The 14347-nt window shown below is 41.4% G+C and overlaps 1 pseudogene; it reads right to left on the bottom strand.

The window, feature by feature from the left end:
• LOC125931333 (telomere attrition and p53 response 1 protein-like) overlaps positions 1-12479 on the bottom strand; it is a 47776-nt pseudogene extending 35297 nt beyond the window's left edge.
• Positions 12480-14347: the final 1868 nt, after the last annotated feature.

Below are 14347 nucleotides of genomic sequence, written 5' to 3' on the forward strand. Positions count from 1 at the left end.
TCTTCTCTTTTCTTTTATTAATGTGATGTATCACGTTGATTGATTTGCGAATGTTGAACCAGCCCTGCATCCCAGGAATGAATCCCACTTGATCATGGTAAATAATTCTTTTTATATGCTGTTGAATTCGATTTGCTAGTATCTTATTGAGAATTTTTTCATGCATATTCATCAGGGATATTGGCCTGTAGTTCTCTTTTTTTACTGGGTCTCTGTCTGGTTTAGGAATCAAAGTAATACTGGCTTCATAGAATGAGTCTGGAAGTTTTCCTTCCTTTTCTATTTTTGGAATAGCTTGAGAAGGATAGGTATTATCTCTGCTTTGAAAGTCTGGTAGAACTCCCCTGGGAAGCCATCTGGTCCTGGACTCTTATTTGTTGGGAGATTTTTGATAACCTATTCAATTTCTTCGCTGGTTCTGGGTCTGTTCAAGCTTTCTATTTCCTCCTGATTGAGTTTTGGAAGAGTGTGGGTGTTTAGGAATTTGTCCATTTCTTCCAGGTTGTCCAGTTTGTTGGCATATAATTGTTCATAGTATTCCCTGATAATTGTTTGTATCTCTGAGGGATTGGTTGTAATCATTCCATTTTCATTCATGATTTTATCTATTTGGGTCATCTCCCTTTTCTTTTTGAGAAGCCTGGCTAGAGGTTTGTCAATTTTGTTAATTTTTTTTTGTAAAAACCAACTCTTGGTTTCATTGTTCTGCTCTACCGTTTTTTTAGATTCTATATTGTTTATTTCTGCTCTGATCTTTAGTATTTCTCTTCTTCTGCTGGGTTTAGGCTGCCTTTGCTGTTCTGCTTCTATTTCCTTTAGGTGTGCTGTTAGATTTTGTATTTGGGATTTTTCTTCTTTCTTGAGATAGGCCTGGATTGCAATGCATTTTCCTCTCAGGACTGCCATCGCTGCATCCCAAAGTGTTTGGATTGTTGTATTTTCATTTTCATTTGTTTCCATATATTTTTAAATTTCTTCTCAAATTGCCTGGTTGACCCACTCATTCGTTAGTAGGGTGTTCTTTAACCTCCATGCTTTTGGAGGTTTTCCAGACTTTTTCCTGTGGTTGATTTCAAGCTTCATAGCATTGTGGTCTGAAAGTATGCATGGTATAATTTCAATTCTTGTATACTTATGAAGGGCTGTTTTGTGACCCAGTATATGATCTATCTTGGAGAATGTTCCATGTGCACTCGAGAAGAAAGTATATTCTGTTGCTTTGGGATGCAGAGTCCTAAATATATCTGTCAAGTCCATCTGATCCAAGATGTCATTCAGGGCCCTTGTTTCTTTATTGACCATGTGTCTAGATGATCTATCCATTTGTGTAAGTGAAGTGTTAAAGTCCCCTGCAATTACCACATTCTTATCAATAAGGTTGCTTATGTTTGTGAGTAATTGTTTTATATATTTGGGGGCTCCAGTATTTGGCACATAGACATTTATAATTGTTAGCTCTTCCTGATGGATAGACACTATAATTATTATATAATGCCCTTCTTCATCTCTTATTACAGCCTTTAATTTAAAGTATAGTTTGTCTGATATAAGAATGGCTACTCCAGCTTTTTTTGGCTTCCAGTAGCATGATAAATAGTTCTCCATCCCCTCACTCTCAATCTAAAGGTGTCCTCAGGTCTAAAATGAGTCTCTTGTAGACAGCAAATAGATGGGTCTTGTTTTTTTATCCATTCTGATACCCTATGTCTTTTAGTTGGCGCATTTAATCCATTTACATTCAGTGTTATTATAGAAAGATATGGGTTTAGAGTCATTGTGATGTCTGTATGTTTTATGCTTGTAGTGATGTCTCTGGTACTTTGTCTCACAGGATCCCCCTTAGGATCTCTTGTAGGGCTGGTTTCGTGGTGACGAATTCCTTCAGTTTTTGTTTGTTTGGGAAGACCTTTATCTCTCCTTCTATTCTAAATGACAGACTTGCTCGATAAAGGATTCTCGGCTGCATATTTTTTCTGTTTAGCACACTGAAGATATCGTGCCAATCCTTTCTGGCCTGCCAAGTTTCAAAAGAGAGATCAGTCACGAGTCTTATAGGTCTCCCTTTATAAGTTAGGGTACGTTTATCCCTTGCTGCTTTCAGAATTTTCTCTTTATCCTTATATTTTGCCAGTTTCACTATGATACGTCGTGCAGAAGATCGATTCAAGTTACGTCTGAAGGGAGTTCTCTGTGCCTCTTGGATTTCAATGCCTTTTTCCTTCCCCAGTTCAGGGAAGTTCTCAGCTATTATTTCTTCAAGTACACCTTCAGCACCTTTCCCTCACTCTTCCTCCTCTGCGATACCAATTATGAGTATATTATTTCTTTTTAGTGTATCACTTAGTTCTCTAATTTTCCCCTCATACTCCTGGATTTTTTTATCTCTCTTTCTCTCAGCTTCCTCTTTTTCCATAACTTTATCTTCTAGTTCACCTATTCTCTCCTCTGCCTCTTCAGTCCGAGCTGTCATTGTTTCCATTTTGTTTTGCATTTCGTTTAAAGTGCTTTTCAGCTCCTTGTGACTGTTCCTTAGTCCCTTGATCTCTGTAGCAAGAGATTCTCTGCTGTCCTGTATACTGTTTTCAAGCCCAGCGATTAATTTTATGACTATTATTCTAAATTCACTTTCTGTTATATTATTTAAATCCTTTTTAATCAGTTCATTAGCTGTTGTTATTTCCTGGAGATTCTTCTGAGGGGAATTCTTCCGTTTGGTCATTTTGAATAGTCCCTGGAGTGGTGAGGACCTGCAGGGCACTTCCCTTGTGCTGTGGTGTATAACTGGAGTTGGTGTGTGGGGCCGCAGTCAGCCCTGATGTCTGCCCCCAGCCCACCGCTGGGGCCACAGTCAGACTGGTGTGTGCCTTCTCTTCCCCTCTCCTAGGGGCGGGATTCACTGTGGGGTGGCGTGGCCCGTCTGGGCTACTTGCACACTGCCAGGCTTGTGGTGTTGGGGATCTGGCGTATTAGCTGGGGTGGATAGGCAAGGTGCACAGGGGCAGGAGGGGCAGGCTTAGCTCGCTTCTCCTTAGGTGGTCCACTTTAAGAGCGGCCCTGTGGCAGCGGGAGGGAGTCAGATTCGCTGCTGGAGGTTTGGCTCCACAGAAGCACAGAGTTGGGTGTTTGCACAGAGCGAGCAAGTTACCTGGCAGGAACTGGTTCCCTTTGGGACTTTGGCTGGGGGATGGGCGGGGGAGATGACGCTGGCGAGCGCCTTTGTTCCCCACCAAACTGAGCTCTGTCTTCCGGGGGCTCAGCAGCTCTCCCTCCCTTTGTCCTCCAGCCTTCCCGCTTTCTGAACAGAGCTGTTAACTTATGACCTCCCAGACGCTAAGTCGCGCTTGCTGTCGGAACACAGTCCATCAGGCCCCTCTGCTTTTGCCAGCCAGACTCAGGGGCTCTGCTTGGCCGGGGAGCTGCCCCTCCGCCCCGGCTCCCTCCCGCCAGTCCGTGGAGTGCGCAGCGCCTCGCCGCCCTTCCTACCCTCTTCCGTGGGCCTCTCGTCTGCGCTTGGCTCCGGAGACTTCATTCTGCTAGTCTTCTGGTGGTTTTCTGGGTTAGTTAGGCAGGTGTAGGTGGAATCTAAGTGAGCAGCAGGATGGGCGGTGAGCCCAGCGTCCTCCTACTCCGCCATCTTCCCAGTTCCTCTATTGTTGCTTTTTTTAATTATTTTTTAATTAAAGGAAAGCAAAACAGTGTAATAAAGAAATCAATGTAATAAAAGCTTTCAAATCCCAACACACAAAATAATAAGTTATATTTTGGAGAACTGCCCCCTAGGTATCACTTCCTGTATTTTTATGTTATGTATATTTTATATCACATTTAAGAGTGAACTTGTATAAAGTGTATATACATTTATACTGTTTCCCCAGTTTCATTTAAATGGTATCCCATTACACAAAGGAGCTACTTAACCCAACAATGGATGATGGCCAAGTCTCTTGCATTTCTTTTTTTTTAATATGAAATTTATTGTCAAATTGGTTTCCATACAACACCCAGTGCTCATCCCAAAAGGTGCCCTCCTCAATACCCATCACCTACCTTCCCCTCCCTCCCACCCCCCATCAACCCTCAGTTTTTTCTCAGTTTTTAAGAGTCTCTTATGCTTTGGCTCCCTCCCTCTCTAACTTCTTTTTTTTTTCCTTCCCAATCCCCCACGGATTTCTGTTAAGTTTCTCAGGATCCACATAAGAGTGAAAACATATGGTATCTGTCTTGGGAGATTTTTGATTACTAATTCTTTAAAAATTTTTTTTTCAACGTTTATTTATTTTTGGGACAGAGAGAGACAGAGCATGAACGGGGGAGGGACAGAGAGAGAGGGAGACACAGAATCGGAAACAGGCTCCAGGCTCTGAGCCATCAGCCCAGAGCCCGACGCGGGGCTCGAACCCACGGACCGTGAGATCGTGACCTGGCTGAAGTCGGACGCTTAACCGACTGCGCCACCCAGGCGCCCCTTGATTACTAATTCTATTTCCTTACTGATTATGGGTCAGTTCAAATTTTCTATTTCTTCCTGTTTCAGTTTTGGTAGTGTATATGTATCTAGGAATTTGTCCATTTCTTCCATATTGCCCAGTTTATTGGCATATAATTGCTCATAATATTCTCTTATTATTGTTTTTATTTCTGCTGTGTTTGTTGTGATCTCTCCTCCTTCATTCTTGATTTTATTTATTTGGGTCTTTTCCTGTTTCTTTTTGATCAAACTGGCTAGTGGGTTATCAATTTTGTTAATTATTTCAAAGAGCCAGCTTCTGGTTTCATTGATCTGTTCTACTGGTTTTTGTTTTTTTTGTTTTTTTTTTGGTTTTTTTTTTTGGTTTTGATAGCATTAATTTCTGCTCTAATGTTTATTACTTCCTGTCTTCTGCTTGTTTGGGGTTTTATTTGCTGTTCTTTTTCCAGCTGTTTAAGGTGTAAGTCTAGGATGTGTGTCAGAGATCTTTCTTCCTTCTTTAGGAAGGCCTGGATTGCTATACACTTTCCTCTGATGACCACCTTTGCTGCATCCCAGAGGTTTTGGGTTGTGGTGTTATCATTCTCATTTACTTCCAGATACTTTTTAATTTCCTCTTTAAATGCTTGGTTAGCCCATTCATTCTTTAGTAGCATGTTCTTCAGTCTCCAAGTATTTGTTACCTTTCCAAATTTTTCTTGTGGTTGATTTCGAGTTTCATAGTGTTGTGTTTTAAAAATATACATGGTATGATCCCGATCTTCTTGTGCTTGTTGAGGGCTGATTTGTGTCCCAGTATGTGGTCTATTCTGGAGAACGTTCTATGTGCACTGAAGAAGAATATATATTCTGCTGCTTTAGGATGAAATGTTGTGAATATATCTGTTAAGTCAATATAGTCCAGTGTGTCATTCAAAGCCATTGTTTCTCTGTTGATTTTTTGATTAGATGATCTGTCCATTGCTGTGAGTGGGGTGTTGAAGTCTCCTACTATTATTGTATTACTATCATTGAGTTTCTTTATGTTTGTTATTAGTTGATTTATATAATTGGGTGCTCCACATTTGGCGCATATATGTTTACAAGTGTTAGGTCTTCTTGGTGGACAGTCCGGTTGACTATGATATAATGCCCTTCTGCATCTCTTGATACAGTCTTTATTTTAAAGTCTAGATTGTCTTATATAAGTATGGCTACTCCGGCTTTCTTTTGTTGACCATTATTATGATAGTTCTCCATCCCTTTACTTTCAATCTGAAGGTGTCTTTAGGTCTAAAGTGGGTCTTTTGTAAACAGCATATAGATGGATCCTGTTTTCTTATCCATTCTGTTACCCTATGTCTTTTGATTGGAGCATTGAGTACATTGACATTTAGAGTGAGTGCTGAAAGATATGAATTTATTGCCATTATGATGCTTGCAGAGTTGGAGTTTCTGATGGTCTGATGGTGTTCTAATATTTCTAATCTAATCTAATCTTTCTAATTTTGTTGCTTTTGATATATATATATGTATATATATATATATATGCTTATATATTTATATATTTTCATCTTTTCTCCCCTCAGAGAGTCTCCCCTAAAATTTCATGCAGGGCTGGTTTAGTGGCCACAAACTCTTATTTTAGTTTGTATGGGAAACTTTTTAACTCTCCTGCTATTTTGAATGACAGCCTTGCTGGATAGAGAATTCTTGGCTACATACTTTTCTGATTCAGCTCATTGAATATATCCTGCCACTCCTTTCTTGCCTGCCAAGTTTCTGTGGATAGTTTTGCTGCAATCCTGATCTGTCTTCCCTTGTATGTTAGGGACTTTTTCTCCCTTGCTGCTTTCATGATTCTCTCCTTGCCTGAGTATTTTGTGAATTTGACTATGATATGCCTTGTTGATGGTTGATTTTTGTTTAATCTAATGAGAGTCCTATGTGATTCCTGGATTTTGATGTCTGTGTCTTTCCACAGGTTAGGAAAGCTCTCTGCTATGATTTACTCACATAACCCTTCTACCCCTATTCCTCTCTCTTCCTCTTCTGGGACCCCTATCATTCTGATGTTGTTCCTTTTTAATGAGTCACTGATTTCTCTAATTTTTAAATCTTGCTCTTTTGCCTTAATCTCCCTGTTTTTTCTGCTTCATTATTCTCTATATGTTTGTCCTCTACATTGCTGATTCTCTGTTCTGCCTCATCAATCCTTGCCGCTGCAGCATCCATCCGTGATTGCAGCTCAGTTATAACATTTTTAATTTCATTCTGATTATTTTCTACTTCTCTTATCTCTGCAGAAAGGGATTCTAATCTATTTTCGACTCCAGCTAGTATTTTTATAATCGTGATTCTAAATTCTTGTTTAGACATCTTGCTTGTATCTGTGTTCTTTAAATCCCTGGCTGTTCTTTCTTTTGGGCTTATTTCCTTTGTTTTATCATTTTGAAGAGAGAAAAGGAATTAATGAGGTAGAAAAATTAAAATTAAAAAATTAAAACTTAAAAAATATTAAAATTAAAAAATTACACACACACACACAAAGGATCGAATGAATGATGCTACATCCTAGGTGTGTTTTGGTCTGAGCGTTGAAGGAAGTTTGAATGGTTAGAGGAAAAAAAGGGGAAAAAATGAAATCGTTTGAGAATTTAAAAAAATGAATACACTGAAATAGACCAAAATGAGATGATGGGAGTTACATAGAATTTGAAAAAAATTACAGAAAAGTAAAGAATGTAGTAGAAAAAAATTAAAGAAAATATTTTTAATAAAAATTGAAAATAAAAATGATTTTTTCTCTTTCTGTATTCAAGAAAAAGAAAAGTGTAAAAGAAAAAAGAAAATTGAATACATGGAGCTGCTAACAGATTGAAATAGGACTGAAATTACTTTGTTTTCCACTAGAAGTCAGGGTATGAAGCACTTTATATACCATAAAATAAGTAGGTGGTGAGACTTGTGTTCTTGAAGAGAAAGGTTGGCCCAGTTGGGCCGGACTCAGTGTAAAGGCTCAGTTCTCCAATAGATGGAGCTGCTAGCCTACTGGGGTGGAGTGTTGTGGCGCTAGTAGGTGTGTATACGCATGCACAGTTGCAGTGAAAATGGTGTCACCCAGCTACCCAGTCGCTAGTATTGGAACTCTGTTCTCCCAGATCAGCAATTGCGCACCCATTCTCTGTCTTCAGTTTTTGTCCATTCCCTGCTTTTTCACTGTCCGTGACCAGGCCCCAGGGAGTACCTCTCTCCTGAGTTTTGTCTTAGATGCATCTGTTTTCCCTGGCCCCTTACTACTGAAGGACTGTGGCTTTGACTCATTCTTCCCCTCTGTGGGAGGGTCTCACCGAGCAATGGCTGAATGAGCAAAGGCCAAATGTCAGCTGCACCCAGGAACGCTTTCTGGCCCCTGCTGCCAGATGCCAGCCCATCCCAGAAAATGTTCGCAAGACAGTGTAGCAGCAGCGTTTCAGGGATTATGGAAATCACAACACACATCTGGCACCAGGCTTCATCCTTAAGGACCTTGTTCCAGCACCAGCGAATATGGCCGTTTTCTGGGGTCTGCTGGGACCAGATGGCTTCAACAGTCTCTACCAAATGTCCTTCCAGCAGTGGAACCGCTTTTCCCCATGTGACCCGAGAACCTCCCAGACCCCATTCTGTTCCTGGGGATTTTCCCTTCCCACCAGAGCACCACCAGGTATCAAATTGCAGAGTTGCAGCCTTTGCACTCCCCTTGTTTACAGTCTTAATGAAATTTAAACCCTCTCCTGCCTCCTTTCTCCCTTTTTAGTTTAGTCACTGTGGCTGTTTCCAATTTTCCACTTTCTCTCTTGCTGCTTTTTGGGACGGGTGCTTTTCCCATATCCTCTCCTTCCCCATCTTCATCCTGTCTCTGCCCACAAAAGCACCTCCCTCCCCGTGGCTTCTTGCTCCCCAAGTTGACCTCTCCACATCGTGTACCTGCTGAATTCTGTGGTTCAGGTTGTGCAGATTATTGTGTTAATCCTCCAATCAGTTTTCTAGGTGTGCAGGATAGTTTACTGTTGGTCTGGCTGTATTTCATGGACGTGAGACACAAAAAACTTCCATGCTATTTTGCCATCTTGGTTCCTCCTGGGTTTTAATTTTATGTCCACAAGGGGGCTAGAGTAGATGATCTTAATATGAGGCATACTTTTTGGAAAGTGCTTTCTACACCCCCAAACACTTTAGAAATATTAGTTTTTGGTAGTTTTAGTGTTAGTGTTAAGAAGACCTTCAACTCTAACATTTAATGTTACCTTTTCAGAATGATTGAAGGTCATTATAAACATCAATTATTGTACTGTATATATTGGCTACTTGGAGAGGTATTAAAATTTGTAGCTATTGAAATTTTGCTTGTATGTACCACTGAAATGGCCTCATTGAATTTTAATTATTTTATTTTATTTTATTTTATTTTATTTATTTATTTATTTTTATTTTTTGACAGAGAGAAAGAGACAGAACATGAGTCAGGGAGGGACAGAGAGAGAGGGAGACACAGAATCTGAAACAGGCTCCAAGCTCCTAGCTGTCAGCACAGAATACGGCATAGGTCTTGAACTCACAGAGAGCGAGATCATGACCTGAGCCGAAGTCATATGCTCAACCAACTGAGCCACCTAGGCCCCTCTAATTCTTATATATTTGATTTTATCAGAGCTTCTTTTTCCACATTTTTAGACTATATTTTCTTACTTGTTGCCATGGTCAGTGGACCTGTCTAATGAAGTCCCTTACTTTTCAATTAATTCCTAATCTTTTGTGGCTTTGAGAACACATTAATCAAGCTAGTTATTACAGAGCTGAAATTTAACAAAAGTGAGTAAAGACTGCTTATTTTATTTTATTTGGAGACGGTGTGTGTGGAAAAGTGAAAATATCCTATGGAACAAGGTGTGTAGGTTTTAGTTTGTGGACTTTATTGTTGTAGGGAGTATGGCTGGAGTCGCAAAAGATGAGTCTGGAAACAAAATGCAGTTAAGTGAAGGTCCTTATACTTGAGTCAGAATGAGGCCCTGACTCCAGAATGAAGCTTTTTTTTTATTAGGATAATTGCTAAAGACTATATGCATAAAGTCAGCTAAGCAAGTGTGTTAATCAATCTAATGGTTTAACTTTTCAAGGTTGAATTTCAAGTTAATTGGTTTCCATAACACTAGGAATGGTCAGGTGTGAAGGAGGATCTGGCGCTGGACAATGTTAATGGCTCTAGGCATACCTTACAAGCAGAAGCTGGTTCAGCTGTGTAAACATGTCCTAAGGCCTTGCACTTTATCCAGCTCTTCTGTTTTGAAGTCTTTTCCTTTGTTCGATGCTTCTCTCCTGCATCTCCCACATCTCCCCCTTTTTCTTTCATTTGGCAAAGCTGGAGGGTGAAGACAGGTTTGTGAGGCATATTCTCAGCTTCTTCACTGTCCCCTTCTCCAGACTAGGTATAGGCAAAGTAATAAGACAAAGATCAATATAAAACTACCAATCTCAGAAAAGCTTAAGAGTTTTATATAATTCATTGGATTCAATTCCAAGATTCAATTAGTTATCTCAGATATAGACAGAGCACCAGAAATCATCTCAAGTTTATTTTTGAATGTTTCATAGATGTCCTTTTGCAATTGAGCTATATCAGCAGAGGTGTTACCTTGATTAAGAAGGTGTCAATGCACCAGGTCCCATGATATCTTAGATTGATTATATGCATGGGGGGTGACACAAAAGGTGGTTATGTTCCAATCACATTGAAGCTTTATCTGTTCTTGTAAACTAATCAATTGATCTCCTAGAAAAAGAACAGATTGTTGAAAGTCAGATAATTGGCTCTCTATTGGGCTATCAATCAGCCTTTGGCTGTTCCACAGCCTTTCTGAATCTTGATGCCAGTTCTGTACATAGTGGGGTGGTTTGTACAGTCTGATGCAGTGCAAAACCAGCTCTTGCTGCTGTAGCTGTAATAGTTATAATCCCAAGTACAGCAGTTACCAGTAAACCTACAAACTATTGGGTGCAGTGTAAGATGTTTCAATGTTTCATCTATGAGAAACATTTCAGGGGAGTGTTGCCAAGACTGATCCATGATTACAGGCATCCAAACCCCATTATGTGCCTTAAGGATATATAAGGTTTGTTTTTCCTGGTTAAAAGAAATAGTAAAATTAAGACAAGTATAAAAGGAACAATTATGGCAAGTAAGAAGACTGTTATCAGGGTCCCAATGAGGCATGCCTAACATAAACAGAAAAGGAAGTCTGACACATGCTTGAATTTTATGAGTCCCATTTAATCTAAAAGAGATGGAGAATTTATTTGAAACATTCATTAAGTGGCCTTTCCAAGTGGCCAAGCCTAATAATCCAGTGCCAATTTCTGAAGTTCTGAATGAACTGGCCCATCAAGTAAACGTGGGCTAGGGAGAGTCATCCCTCCTTCATGCCATACAATGGGATCAGATGTTGCATCTGAAATGATGTCATCATCTTGATATCAACGCCATCGGACCTCTTTTTTGGAGTATTTGGTAGGAGCAGAGCCTACAGAAGCCCAATTAATGACGTTTCCTTTGGAAGTATTAAGTAGAACTCTACCAACCTCTCCTCTACAGAGCTCCCAATTAACTAATTCCTCGGGATTTATGATCTTTCTTAACTGACATGGAGGAAATTTAGGAGGGTGATTGTATGTAATTCTTTGACTTCTCATGGAGACTCCCTGTGGTAAGTACAATATAGAGACATTAGTCCTGTTATAGAACCAGACTGGAACACTGGCAGAAAACCCAAGCGGCACTCAGAGATCTTGGTGGATCAGAGATTTATTTAACACTGGCGGGCTCAGAGGAGACTGTTTCTCCAAAGGTCTGAGCACCAAAGGCAAGTGGGGAGGGTAATTTATAGCCATCAGCTTCCATATCTGTGGGCTTTTTTGTGTGCACAGCAAACAAAGGAAGAAGAAACCAGAGGAGGGGTCTCTAAACTAGAGACCAGAGTCTGTTTTAGCCCTGTAGGCCATCTTGGGCATACTTTATTACTTCTCCAATATTCCCCCCTTTGATGCCTTAAAAAAAAAAAAACTTTTAGTAGGCATCGCCTTTCAGTTTTACAGGTTGGTACTCTCAGAAGGCTAAGATTCATGAAGTAGTTTGGTGAGCAACAGTGTTTTCAATAAAATGTACCATGGCATTCAGTATACAGGGGCAAATGGATAAAAGTAAAATTATGGAGAGAAGGGGCCCCACCAGGGCAGGAAGCCAGGATGCCCAATCCGTGAGATCCCATTCTTTCCATTGATTGATACTTTCCTGTTGTCTACGTTGAATTCTTTCCTTGAGTTCCTTAACCATAGTCATAACTATTCCTGACTGGTTTACAAAATAACAACATACCTCCCCCAGAAAGATGCAAGTCCCTCCTTTTTCTGAAGTAAGGAGGTAGAGGGCTTGCCTATTTTGGAGGGTCACTGCTGCCAGAGAGTTTATTTGGTTTTGTAAGGTTACCAGAGAATCTGCCACCCATTCCATGTCTTCATTTATCTCTTGAGATAGTCTATGGTATAGTCCTATGGATGAACCTATGCCCCCTATTCCAGTTCCTATTCCTGTCTCAATTCCTCCATCTATCAGAACGAGTAGCAGGACTGCCTGTTTAGCCTGGGACTTGGTGCTAAAGGCTGTTAGGAACTGATCTTCAGTGTATACAGATATCTCAGGGGTTAGGAAGACAGAATAACATATCTGAGTCCAGTTGGCCTTTAAGCATCAGTAGGCTGAATTAGAATATAGATAGAACACCCCAGGGGTTAAACATAGGGTTGTATTCCTCTTCAAGGTTATATTTCTTCCGCATAGAGAGGTACCGTTCATACCTTCTGGGACTGTACAGATTCGATTGTCCGCATTTGTGAGACAGACCCCAGTGGCCAGGGGTCCAATTAAGACAGAGGTGTTGGGTTTGAGATTTTCAGGAGCTTCCCAGGTCAAAGGGATGGGAGTGGCTAAGTAAGCCATTCAGCTAAGGGGCAAGCACATCCAGCATGTTTGGGAGTGATTATCTTTTTTATGGAGGATATGTAGAGTAGTGTTGGCCCAAGGCTGGAGTGGAGAATTGGTAAGCATTTGATTGAGGGCTGAAGGTTCAAACCCTCGTAGGCTTCCAGGTTAGTGGTCGCCTTTATGGCTTGTATTACCCTGTCCTGGGTATCCTTTATAACTTTTTGAAGGGTCCTCTCTTCCACCTCTCCCCCATCTGAGATCTCCCATTAAGGAAGGTAAGTGTAGCAAGCTCGCTTCCCTCTCTGGAGGCCCTTGTTGTGACATGGGTTTCTGACATTTTGGGTAATCTCTACGGTCCAATATTTAGTCCTTGGGGCACCAGGTGACTGACAGAGTGGGTGTTTTTCCCTTGTAGCAATCTTTGTGGAGGGAGGTGAAGGTGCTGAATGCCCTTGACCCCCTTATTGTCATACAACAATCCTGGGGGCAAAGTGGGTAAGTGGCAGTTGTGAGGGTGAGAGAGGTTATCATAATATGCAGGCGATACTTAATAATCCTCCCATCCAGAGGAGGTATGTGAGACCCAGCATGCATCTTTTGTCCCATGTCCATCTTGTTGGTTCAGTCTCTATCAGCCCAACAGTAAGAAGTAAGATCAGGGCTATGACAGCAGTAAGGGGCAAGGGCTGGCAGAGTTGCATCCAAACCCCTGGGCTAGGTTCATGCGTTGATTCCTCAGGCTTCTGCCATGCACAGGCCAGCCAGCTTCCAGGGTGTGGCTGGAGCGGGGCTGGAGGTCTCAGGGGCCAGTGTCCCTTTTGAGGGTCAGTTTAAGCAGGTTGACTGGATCTGGATCACTCCACCAGGTTGTGGGTTCTGCTGAGTTGGCCTTCTTATATCTGGAGTGATGGACCCGTGGGGTGATACCTGAAACTTTTAAGTGCTGTAGAAGTTGTTAGAATAACAATATGAGGTCCAGTCCACTGTGGCCTAAGAGGTTTCCTCTTCCAATCTTTGACCCACACAGAGTCTCCTGGCTGAAAGGGGTGAATGGGGGTCCCTAAGGAAATTGGGGCCCTCTCTATGGTGTACCTCTGTAATTTATTTAAGACTGCCCCCAAGGTCTGCAGCTGTTCTCTTATTCCCTTGTCTCCAATCTGGTGTAGGTCTCCTGGGAGTTTTCCTAAACATGGGGGATGCCCATATAATAACTCAAAAGGGGAGAATCCCAGAGTCTCATGTGTGCATTGGGCATGCAGAAGGGCCAGCGGTAGTAAATCTGGCCATGAGAGATTAGTCTCCTGATGGAAATTAGCCAGGATTTCCTTGAGGGTGCGATTCATCCACTCTAGTTTCCCTGAGCTCTGGGGTTCATAAGCAGTGTGCAGTTTCCAGGTAATGTTGAGGGACTTTGTTAGAGTTGTTGTCTGCCACAAATGTAGGTCCGTTATCACTGTGTATAGTTAAGGGTAGACCAAACCGAGGCACAATCTCCCATAGAAACTTTGGACACTTTGGACACTTAGCGACTTCTTTCCATTCTGGCTGGGAATATTTCAACCCATCTTGAATATGTGCAGATTATTACAACAAGGTACCTGAACCCTTTATTTGATTGTATGTCAGTAAAGTCTACCTCTAAGTCTTCGAAAGAGGCGGCCCCCATCCTTTGTGTGCCAGGCGGGGGCCGTGGGGCAGGCCAAGCATTGTTTTTGCAACATGTTACACATTGTTCACTGACAGCTCGGCATGATGCTGGCAGCTGGCTGATATAGTAGTTCTTTTTGAGGATGGCCTCTAGTGCAGTTTTCCCTAGGTGCATGAATTGGTGATATTCCTTCACTAGGTGTTTTCCCATAGACGACGGGACAAAGATGTGCCCA

The sequence above is a fragment of the Panthera uncia genome, chromosome X, assembly GCF_023721935.1.
Source record: "Panthera uncia isolate 11264 chromosome X, Puncia_PCG_1.0, whole genome shotgun sequence".
NCBI classification, from domain to species: Eukaryota; Metazoa; Chordata; class Mammalia; order Carnivora; family Felidae; genus Panthera; species Panthera uncia.